Source organism: Heloderma suspectum, chromosome 1, assembly GCF_057233095.1.
Source record: "Heloderma suspectum isolate Gila_16-S chromosome 1, 16-S_ref, whole genome shotgun sequence".
In the NCBI taxonomy this organism is placed as follows: Eukaryota; Metazoa; Chordata; class Lepidosauria; order Squamata; family Helodermatidae; genus Heloderma; species Heloderma suspectum.
This window is the reverse complement of record NC_139458.1, coordinates 74,973,540-74,985,673: the sequence shown is the minus strand read 5'-3', so window position 1 is coordinate 74,985,673 and position 12,134 is coordinate 74,973,540.

Here is a 12,134-nt window from a genome sequence, read left to right as displayed (position 1 = left end):
CAAGCATAGCTGTTCCTGCACTCCTTGGGTTGGCTGCTACGATAGCACACCTCTGCAGCCAAATTAGAAAATAGTTTGGTAAAGTTGTCTGACTTCAAGGTAATCAAATCATTTGTATTTCCTCACACCTAACATTGTGAAAAGCCATTTCCTGTGAGTTGTTTATCTTAAACATGAAAGGTTTCATCAACTAGTGTTAAAATGAGCATAAAAAATAACTGCTGGAAGATTCTATGCAACACAGGCTCCTTGAAGAGGTGCACAAACTGAGCAAAAATGCAGCTGCTGCACTCCTTGGAACTTCTGAAGCCTTTCAGGAAAATCTGCATTCTTCCAAGTTTTGCTGCACACTTCATTACCTACCTCTGGATCTGGGCCAACATATGTTAGACGTGTTGAACAGATGGTGCTCCTAATAATTAAACCAGATTCCTTGCCTCATCGATTTCTCAGTACTCCAGGAAACCCATCCATCATCTAGGACTGATAGCTACTTGAGATGTAACTCCTTATGCAGCACCTTAAAAGTAGGACACTATTTTAATAGCTATTTGTAAACAGCTGATGGAAATTAAAAGCCTCCCACTTAAATGAGAAAGGATTTCTTCCTGCACTTGCAGACTGCAGTCTGCTCTTTTCCCTTGCTCTCCATCCTACGTCCTCTGGTTTTAAGATGCTGCTCTTCCTATTCTTGCCAAATAAAACCAATCAAAATCAAACAGCCATTTGTGAGCCAGTATAATGGCTTGTTGTTGTTGTTCAGCCGTTAAGTTGTGTCCGACTCTTCATGACCCCATGGACCATAGCACGCCAGGCCTTCCTGTCCTCCGCTGTCTCCCGGAGTGTGCTCAAGTCCATATTCATTGCATCGGTGATGCTATCTAGTCATCTCATCCTCTGCCGTCCCCTTCTCCTTTTGCCTTCAGTCTTTCCCAGCATCAGGGTCTTTTCCAGTGACTTTTCTCTTCGCATTAGGTGGCCAAAATATTTGAGCTTCAGCTTCAGTCTCTGTCCTTCCAATGAGCAGTCAGGGTTGATTTCCTTTAGGATTGACTGATTTGACCTCCTTGCATTCCAGGCGACTCGTAAGAGTCTTCTCCAGCACCACAGTTCGAAAGCATCAATTCTTCGGCGCAGCCATACATTACTACTGGGAAAACCATAGCTTTGATGAGACAAACCTTTGTCGGCAAGGTGATGTCTCCGCTTCTTACTATGCTGTCTAGGTTTGCCATAGCTTTCCTCCCAAGGAGCAAGCATCCTTTAATTTCATGGCTACAGTCACCGTCTGCGGTGATCTTGGAGCCCAAGAAAATAAAATCTGTCACTGCTTCCATTTCTTCCCCTTCTATATGCCAGGAAGTGATGGGGCCAGATGCCATGATCTTCGTTTTTTTAATGTTGCGTTTCAAACTAGCTTTTGCGCTCTCCTCTTTCACCCTCAACAAGAGGCTCTTTAGATCCTCTTCACTTTCTGCCATTAGGGTGGTATCGTCTGCATATCGGAGGTTGTTGATAATTCTCCCAGCAATCTTAATTCCAACCTGTGATTCATCCAACCCGGAGTTTATCATGATGTACTCTGCATATAAGTTAAATAAGCAGGGCGACAATATACAGCCTTGTCGTACTCGTTTCCCAATTTTGAACCACTCGGTTGTTCCATGTCCGGTTCTTACTGTTGCTTCTTGACCCTCGTACAGGTTTCTCAGGAGACAGGTAAGGTGGTCTGGTATTCCCATCTCTTTAAGAATTTGCCAGAGTTGTTGTGATCCACACAATCAAAGGCTTTAGTGTAGTCAATGAAGCAGAAATAGACGTTTTTCTGGCATTCTCTTGCTTTCTCCATGATCCAGCGAATGTTGGCGATTTGATCTCTAGTTCCTCTGCCTCTTCTAAACCCAGCTTGTACTTCCAGTAGTTCTCGGTTCACATACTGCTGAAGCCTAGCTTGTAGGATTTTGAGCATAACCTTGCTGGCATGTGAAATGAGCGCAAATGTGCGGTACTTTGAACACTCTTTGGCATTGCCCTTCTTTGGAATTGGAATGTCAACTGACCTTTTCCAGTCTTGTGGCCACTGTTGCGTGTTCCAAATTAGTTGGTATATTGAGTGCAGCACTTTAACAGCATCATCTTTTAGGATTTTAAATAGCTCAGCTGGAATACTCCGCTAGCTTTGTTGTTACTAATGCTTCCTAAGGCCCACTTCACTTCACTCTCTAGGATGTCTGGCTCAAGTTCCGTGACCGCACTAACATGGCTATCAGGGACATTAGGATCTTTCCTGTATAGTTCTTCTGTGTATTCTTTCCACCTCTTCTTAATCTCATCTGCATCTGTTAGGTCCCTGCCTTCTTTGTCCTTTATCATGCTCATCTTTGCACAAAACATTCCCCTGAGATCTCCGATTTTCTTGAAAAGATCTCTAGTCTTTCCCATTCTGTTGTTTTCCTCGATTTCTTTGCATTGTTCATTTAAGAAGGCCTTCTTGTCTCTCCTTGCTATTCTCTGGAACTCTGCATTCAGTTGGATATATCTTCCCCTTTCTCCCTTGCTTTTCGCTTCCCTTCTTTCCTCAGCTACTTTTAAAGCCTCATCAGACAGCCACTTGGCTTTCTTGCATTTCTTTTTCTTTGGGACGGATTTCGTTGCTGCCTCCTGAACAATGTTACGGACCTCCGTCCATAGTTCCTCAGGCACTCTGTCTATCAGGTCTAATCCCTGAAATCTATTCGTCACTTCCACTGTATATTCATAAGGGGTATGATTTAGGTCATACCTGAATGTTTTAGTGGTTTTCCCTACGTTCTTCAATTTAAGCCGAAATTTTGGAAGAAGCAGCTCATGATCTGAGCCACAGTCAGCTCCAGGTCTTGTTTTTACTGACTGTATAGAGCTTCTCCATCTTTGGCTGCAAAGTGCATAATCAATCTGATTTCGATATTGACCATCTGGTGATGTCCATGCCTCTTGTGCTCTTGGAAAAGAGTGTTTGCTATGATCAGCGTGTTCTCTTGGCAAAACTGTATTAGCCTTTGTCCTGCTTCATTTTGTACACCAAGGCCATGCTTGCCTGTTATCTTGGTTATTTCTTGACTTCCTACTTTGGCATTCCAATCCCCTATGATGAAAAGGACATCTTTTTTTGATGTTAGTTCTAGAAGGTGTTGTAGGTCTTCATAGAACCGATCAACCTCAGCTTCTTCGGCCTCAGTGGTTGGGGCATAGACTTGAATTACTGTGATGTTGAATGGTTTGTGTTGGATACATACTGAGATCATTCTATCAGTATAATGGCTAAGTGTGAGCTATTTGGGCTCTGCCAACCTCTGGAATGTAGCCCCAAGACTGTTCTAAGATTGGAATTTGGCCCTTGGGCCAAAAATATTTCCCCACCCCTGATAGTCAGCCATTTAGTCATCTTGACAACATCCCTATCATTATCCCAATTTGACATGGGGTTGGTGCTGCTGAGGACCAAAGTAAGGTGTTACCTCAGCAGATGAGTGAGTTTAACTCCACATCTGGCAATATAACAGAGGATAAGCAAGGGAAGAGGGAAGAATGCTTAATCCTTCCTGCTGGCCCTCCCTTGCAAATGTTCCCCTCCAGCTGACCTGGGGCGCCATTTGCAGGAGGGAATCTGCTGGTGTGGGAACAGTTAAAACACCCCTGTCCCATTCACTGATTTCCCATGCAAATTAATGCCTCATCCTCACATTACTGTTTCTTTTTAACTTGTTATTTATTTTTTTAAAAATCTCACTTTTCCCATCCACAACAGAGTCACTCAAAGCAGCTTACAAAATATTAAAACAGGCATTAACATAATAATAAACACAATTACCAGACTAAAAGGACCAACAGAAACTTAGAACATGAAGAGCCAAAACAAACAGCCAAGAAATTAAATGAAACTGCAGCAGAATCAAACACTTATTTAAAGAGAAATTTATGCAATTCCCAGTAGAACACAAATAACAGGGGAAGATAACCTAGCCCCTCAGGGCCAGAGTTTCACATATGACGGGTCAGATCCAGATTTAAGCTGGATCAACTGCACTAGTGGAAGTGGACTTCTCCACCCCCTCCTTCCCATGGCAGCCTCTACAGCCCCCTGAAAATGCTACACAGAGTGTCAGGATATGCTGCTGAATGGGGTGAGCTGAGGGGGTCCCTCACAATCAGGCACAGGGACCCCCCAAAACAGGCATAGGAACCTTCCACAAGTGGATCCCTTTCTCTCAAGGACAGCAGATCCTGGATCCAGCTCATGCAGCACTGCCACAGAGAAAGCCCCCTTGTTGGTTGCAAGCAACCATGCCTCAGAAGACCCAAGGAGCATAAGAGACGATCTTGAATAACAGGTAGATGCAGGTAGGCTTGGAGGTCCCAGCCCTGCCTTTCCCTTGTAATGTCAAGCTTGGCTCTGAGAGGCTTGCCAAAGGCCAACAGGCAACGTTTTATGGCAGGAGCAAGATCTGAACCAGCTGGAGACTTGGAGCATCTCTACACCAGCCTAAAATCCCACATTTAAAACAGGGCTTTCTGCTTCTGTTTTAAATGCAGTATCACAATGGACTCCCTTTACACGTGCTTCCTCCTTCCCCTTTCCCCCTCCTTTCCCCCTTATCCGAGTCTTCCATATGTTCAGCTGCTCTTATTGCGGCTTTTTCTTTTTCACGGAGGGAACTGAAGCAGAACTTCCTGACTGTTAGAGCAATAGGACAATGGAACGAATTACCTAGGGAGGTGGTGGGCTCTCCCACACGAGGCATTCAAGATGAGGCTGGACAGCCATCTGTCAGGGATGCTCTGACTTGGATTCCTGCATTGAGCAGGGGTTGGACTCGATGATCTTGTAGGCCCCTTCCAACCCTACTATTCTATGGTTCTATGAACTCAAGCACTGTAATTTGATAGCTCATTATCTCCGATCTTTTAAAAAATGGAATAAAGGTCATTTAGTGCAGGAGATGCCCTGGAGGTTAACGTGGTGACTCTGGAAGGTGGGAACAGAAACAAGACAGCTGGAATAGACAATCATGTCTCCTACTTCCTGGTGCCAATTGTTACAGGTTTAAACTTTGCACAGAACTGACACCCTGCATGCCTATTCTCAGAGTTTCCCAAATGGGAGAAATAATTACTGCTGACTGAGCTCCAATTAGAACAGAACCGACCCTCAGACAAATCCTGAAGCAGCCCCCCAGGGCAACATGGGCATAATAAGGTCTTATCCATCATTAGTGACTGATAAATCTCTGAACCCTTTTCAGAGAATTAGTTGGCACATGGCAATAGTGTGATGCTTTCTCCATGATCCATCTTTTGCTCCCCAAGTATCTCAAGGCTTCATCAAAACAGTTCCTTATTTCTGGCTCAGATTTATAGCTAACTGGGATTTTACACTCTTGGTTTGGTGCATCCATCTATCTTAGAGGTTCTGCATTGCCCACTTTTTCTGTGGAAGGATGCTCTGTATCCTCCAGCAGAAAAAGCAGGCAGTCTTCAAAATGACAGCAAGCTTAAGGCTTGTACATGGAGTTTACATTTGGATAGACTGAGGTTTGTGAAAGTAAAATAAATGCTTTGGGAACATACAGCAATTTCCCCATTGAAGCTTGTGTTCGGAATAGGGCAGCTAGAAGACACCTCAACTGGAAGGAAGAAGAGCTTAATGGCTCTGTTATGATGGGGAACAAATAGATGTGAAGGAATGAAGCAGCTCCAATGACACCCTAGCAGGATTAGAAAGGGCTAAATTCACAAAAATTCGATGGCCTTCTATGAAACACATGTTCAGCTGCCTTGGACTATGTATATACCTCACATTATAGGTGTGGTTCCAGTATAACCTGTGAAAATTAACTACCTCTCCTTTTTCTTTTGAACTTTCAATATGACGATAGAATGTTAGAAATGTTTCTTTGATATGGTTGTCAAGAGCTGTAGTAAAAGTCCTTCACACCAGAGGGAACATAAGATTTTTCAGCCAACTTCATTTGGAGAGGTAAAAGATAAAACAAGAACAAAGCAACACATACAACAAAGCATACCCAGATCTGAAGCCTGTTCCTTCCTAGCTGCAGACTCATAGCTCACATTCTCTAGACGAGGGGTTAGTAAGGTGCGGCCCTCCAGAAGTTGTTGGACTCCATTATCCACAGCTGTTTCAGAGTTGGTGTATTGCACCCCAAAGACTCAGATAGACTGTCTTCCAAACAAACTTAAGTTTTATTTAAACAAAGCCTTTCCACTGAGCTCTCTCAGGCAGTGACCTCTCTCTCCTAGGCCAGAAACTGTGGTGTTGCTCTCAACCACTTCCTGGTTCATCCCAGGAAGCACAAATACAGTAGGAAAGTCACTGTAGCAGGCAAATGGTCAAACACAGTTTTACCTAAGTAGAATTGTGTGAAACCCAGTTCTTCATTCCAAAGAGAGATCTTGGTGTCCTGCTGGATCCCCTTGGAGTGTGGGCATGGGCAGAAGTTGCCAGAAGGACTCCTTAAACTTTCCTACTGGTCAGAGGCCAAGCTACCAGACACATCCATTATTAGGAAAATGAGAAGCACATGGCCTAGTATGGCTAGGACTACTGTTGGAGGGGCAAGGGCCATGAGTCACTTAACCTGAACTTGAAGGGTTAATATGTCCCTGAGTGAGGTGAGAGGGGATCTCTGGGAGGTCCTTCTGCCTTTTTTTCCTTGCCTCCTCCCTCTTTTTTCCTATCTTCTTCCTTCTTTCTCCTGCAAGGGATACTGACCATGGGGCTGACCTCAGCCAACTTACCCTGGGATGTAAGTTTTTTTTTTTTTTTTTTAGATAGATAGATAGATAGATAGATAGATAGATAGATAGATGAAGAAGAGGAAGAAGAAGAAGAAGGCTCAATGGTCTTGTAGGCCCCTTCCAACCCTACTATTCTATGATTCTAAAAAAGAAGAAAAATCAATAAAGAAGAAAAAGGCTTTCACAAAGAATCATCCAGAAACCTGTGAGTACTGCCCATCAGATAGACAAGGGAGAAAAAAAATATTGGAGGGTGAAATGATGGCTGAAGGAAATATACATGCAGCCATGGAAAAACTAGGCACCAGGAACCAGTAGTGCAGTGGCAAATTCAGAAGTGCAGGGTCCCTTCGTGACAGTCACAGCCACACCCCCTCCCAGCCATGCCCCCATCTGAGATTGTACAACCTTGTAAGATCCAAAAACAGTGCAGCTGAGAGTAAGGCAGGGGTATTTCCATTGGATGCCTGAGAAAAAATGCCGGGGTGCTAATCTTTTTCACCCACTCACTCAAACACAAACATTTTAGGTTTTCAAAATATGATGGAAAGCACTATAGAAGCTTCACCCTCTCAGCTCAGCCCTCATGGACAGATCCCTTCTCATTTAGACAGCCCCCTTGCACACTCCCTCAGCGCCCCAACATTACCCATTAGCCTTTCCTAAGCTCCTTCATTATCTCTCCCATCCCACAACAGAAACGTCCACACACCCAGCTGGAGTGAAACACACAGACACACACACACACACACACCTTCTTTCTTCTTGCCCTCCAACTGGTTTTTTTTCTGTTTCCCTCCCCTCCATCAGGGGTTGTTTGCCCAGGAACATGCCAGCCTTGTACCAAAAAGTGTAGCTGACGGAGCAGGTTGCATTTGGCAATTCTGCTTACTGCAGAAATTAATGTTCAAGAATTAACAGTACAATCCAATGGGTCTTTATTTCAAAATCAATGTACAGAGATCTTGGGAAGGCAGCTAAGGCTGCAGTCCTATGCACACTTACCTAGGAAAAAGCCCAATTGGCAATTGAACCTAGTGGGAATGACTTCTGAGTAAACATGCATAGTATTGTGTGATAAATCCTAAAAACTGGCACAAACCAGCCACCTGCCCTGCCCCATGAGTAAATAATGGTGGCAGCCCCTGCCCCCACTGCTGCTGTGGCCAGCAGCAGCCCTGAACGAGTGGCCAGCGTTGCAGGAGATGAGGGCAGTGGCCAGTGCGCAGGCACTGAGCAGAGAGGGGCAGAGAAGCCAAGAGCTGAGGAAGAGAAGGGGGGCGAGAGGAGGCTGCAGAGCTCCCTCAGGCTCCCTCTCTAGTTTGCTCCCTTTGTTTGGCCGGCTCTGCACAGTAGACAAGAGGCAGCTGCCCACACTCCTTCTCCTCCCTCCTCCTTCCCTAGCAGACTGTGACCCGGCTGAGGGCTGGCTTCAAAAGAAGTGCCAGAGCAAAGCCCCGGCACGACCCACCACCACTGCCAGGAACTACCAGATATGGAAGTTCAAGATGGACATGGTGCTATTGAAAGAGGACTTGTGGGAGGTTCTGGAATTGGCTTGCCCCACAGAAAACCCCCAGGACCAGGACAAAAGGGACAGAAAAGCAAAGGCAACAATTGCTCTATCAGTCAAAAATGACCAGTTGCTCCACATCAGAAATGAGAAAACAGCTAGGGGAATGTGGGAGGCTCTGCAGAAAGTGCACCAGCCTACCAGCATCAATACAAAGCTCTTCTTAAAGAGGAAACTGTTTAAAATGAGTCTTGAGAAAGGAGCCAGCTTGCCAGACCATGTAAATGCAGCTTTGCAAGTTGTTGAGGAGCTGCGGACAATTGGCTCAGAGACCCCAGAGGAGGATGCCGTTGCCCTCCGTTGCCATCGTTTTGTGCAGCCTAGATGACTCCTATGAACCCCTCATAACAGCCTTGGAAGCACCCCCCGAAGCAGAGCTAAAATTGGACTATGTAAAGGCCAGGAGGATTTTGTTGTTGTTCAGTCGTTCAGTCGTGTCCGACTCTTCGTGACCCCATGGACCATAGCACGCCAGGCCTTCCTGTCCTGCGCTCTCTCCCGGAGTGTGCTCAAGTTCATATTCATTGCATCCGTGATGCTATCTAGCCATCTCATCCTCTGCCGTCCCCTTCTCCTTTTGCCTTCAGTCTTTCCCAGCATCAGGGTCTTTTCCAGGGAGTTTTCTCTTCGCATTAGGTGGCCAAAATATTGGAGCTTCAGCTTCATTATCTGTCCTTCCAATGAGCAGTCAGGGTTGATTTCCTTTAGGATGGACTGATTTGACCTCCTTGCAGTCCAGGGGACTCGTAAGAGTCTTCTCCAGCACCACAGTTCGAAAGCATCAATTCTTCGGCGCTCAGCCTTCCTTATAGTCCAGCTCTCACAGCCATACATTACTACTGGGAAAACCATAGCTTTGATTATACGAACCTTTGTCGGCAAGGTGATGTCTCTGCTTCTTACTATGCTGTCTAGGTTGGCCATAGCTTTCCTCCCAAGGAGCAAGCGTCTTTTAATTTCATGGCTACAGTCACCATCTGCCGTGATCTTGGAGCCCAAGAAAGTAAAATCTGTCACTGCTTCCATTTCTTCCCCTTCTATATGCCAGGAAGTGATAGGGGCAGATGACATGATCTTAGTTTTTTTAATGTTGAGTTTCAAACCAGCTTTTGCACTCTCCTCTTTCACCCTCAACAAGAGGCTCTTGAGATCCTCTTCGCTTTCTGCCATTAGGGTGGTATCGTCTGCATATCGGAGGTTGTTGATAATTCTCCCGGCAATCTTAATTCCGACCTCTGATTCATCCAATCCGGCATTTCTCATGATGTACTCTGCATATAAGTTAAATAAGCAGGGTGACAATATGCAGCCTTGTCGTACTCCTTTCCCAATTTTGAACCAATCGGTTGTTCCATGTCTGGTTCTTACTGTTGCTTCTTGACCCTCGTACAGGTTTCTCAGGAGACAGGTAAGGTGGTCTGGTACTCCCATCACTTTAAGAATTTGCCACAGTTTGTTGTGATCCACACAATCAAAGGCTTTAGCGTAGTCAATGAAGCAGAAATAGACGTTTTTCTGGAATTCTCTTGCTTTCTCCATGATGCAGCGAATGTTGGCGATTTGATCTCTAGTTCCTCTGCCTCTTCGAAACCCAGCTTGTACTTCCGGTAGTTCTCGGTTCGCATACTGCTGAAGCCTAGCTTGTAGGATTTTGAGCATCACCTTGCTGGCATGTGAAATGAGCGCAATTGTGCGGTAGTTTGAACACTCTTTGGCGTTGCCCTTCTTTGGAATTGGAATGTAAACTGACCTTTTCCAGTCTTGTGGCCACTGTTGAGTGTTCCAGATTTGTTGGCATATTGAATGCAGCACTTTAACAGCATCATCTTTTAGGATTTTAAATAGCTCAGCTGGGAGACTGTCATCTCCGCTAGCTTTGTTGTTACTAATGCTTCCTAAGGCCCACTTGACTTCACTCTCGAGGATGTCCGGCTCAAGTTCAGTGACCGCACTATCATGGCTATCAGGGACATTCAGATCTTTCCTGTATAGTTCTTCTGTGTATTCTTGCCACCTCTTCTTAATCTCATCTGCTTCTGTTAGGTCCCTGCCTTCTTTGTCCTTTATCATGCCCGTCTTTGCACAAAACGTTCCCTTGAGATCTCCAATTTTCTTGAAGAGATCTCTAGTCTTTCCCATTCTGTTGTTTTCCTCGATTTCTTTGCATTGTTCATTTAAGAAGGCCTTCTTGTCTCTCCTTGCTATTCTCTGGAACTCTGCATTCAGTTGGGTATATCTTCCCCTTTCTCCCTTGCTTTTCGCTTCCCTTCTTTCGTGAGCTACTTGTAAAGCCTCATCAGACAGCCACTTGGCTTTCTTGCATTTCTTTTTCTTTGGGACGGATTTTGTTGCTGCCTCCTGAACAATGTTACGGACCTCCGTCCATAGTTCCTCAGGCACTCTGTCTATCAGGTCTAATCCCTGAAATCTATTCCTCACCTCCACTGTATATTCATCAGGGATATGATTTAGGTCATACCTGAACGGTTTAGTGGTTTTCCCGACGTTCTTCAATTTAAGCCAAAATTTTGCAAGAAGCAGCTCATGATCTGAGCCACAGTCAGCTCCAGGTCTTGTTTTTACTGACTGTATGGAGCTTCTCCATCTTTGGCTGCAAAGGACATAATCAATCTGATTTCGATATTGACCATCTGGTGACGTCCATGTGTAGAGTCGCCTCTTGTGCTGTTGGAAAAGAGTGTTTGCTATGATCAGCGTGTTCTCTTGGCAAAACTCTATTAGCTTTTGTCCTGCTTCATTTTGTACACCAAGGCCATGCCTGCCTGTTATCCCAGTGATTTCTTGACTTCCTACTTTAGCATTCCAATCCCCTATGATGAAGAGGACATCTTTTTTTGGTGTTAGTTCTAGAAGGTGTTGTAGGTCTTCATAGAACCGATCAACCTCAGCTTCTTCGGCCTCAGTGGTTGGGGCATAGACTTGAATTACTGTGATGTTGAATGGTTTGCCTTGGATTCGTACTGAGATCATTCTATCATTTTTAAGATTGTACCCCAGTACTGCTTTTCCCACCCTTTTGTTGACTATGAGTGCTACTCCATTTCTTCTAAGGGATTCTTGCCCACAATAGTAGATATGATGGTCACCTGAATTAAATTCGCCCATGCCTGTCCATTTTAGTTCGCTGATTCCCAAGATGTCGATGTTCAATCTTGCCATCTCATGTTTGACCACCTCCAGCTTACCTTGATTCATTGATCTGACATTCCAGGTTCCTAAACAATATTGTTCTTTACAGCATCGGATTTTCTTTTTTTCCAGGAGGATTAGTGAGTGGCATTGCAGGATGGAAAACATGGCTGATGCCATGTTTTCTGGACAAAGGCTAGGCCAGAGACAAAGGCCATGAGGGAACCAGAACAAGCCCTTAAGGCAAAGACAAAATGGTGCTACAAGTGCGGGGCCAGGACACATCTCAAGAGAGACCGTCCCGAAAGCCACAAGAAGGAGCCAAAAAGCAGCAAAGGGCAAGGCAGAGAAAATGGCGAGCTGCCTGAGCGGCACTCTTGCTGGCCCATTGGCCTCGAAGTAACCAAAGCCCACAAGCACAACTGAGTTTGGGCGCTGGCCCTGGGAGCCAGCAGCCACATGACTAGTCGGAGGGAGTTCTTTGAGGAACTAGATCACCAAAAACAGCATTACATTTACCTGACTAATGGGAAACAGATAAAAGCAGCTGGACTAGGAGAAGGCACCATAGACCGTATAGCACCATCATGTGGGTGGTGCTACGCCCTTTTCGAAG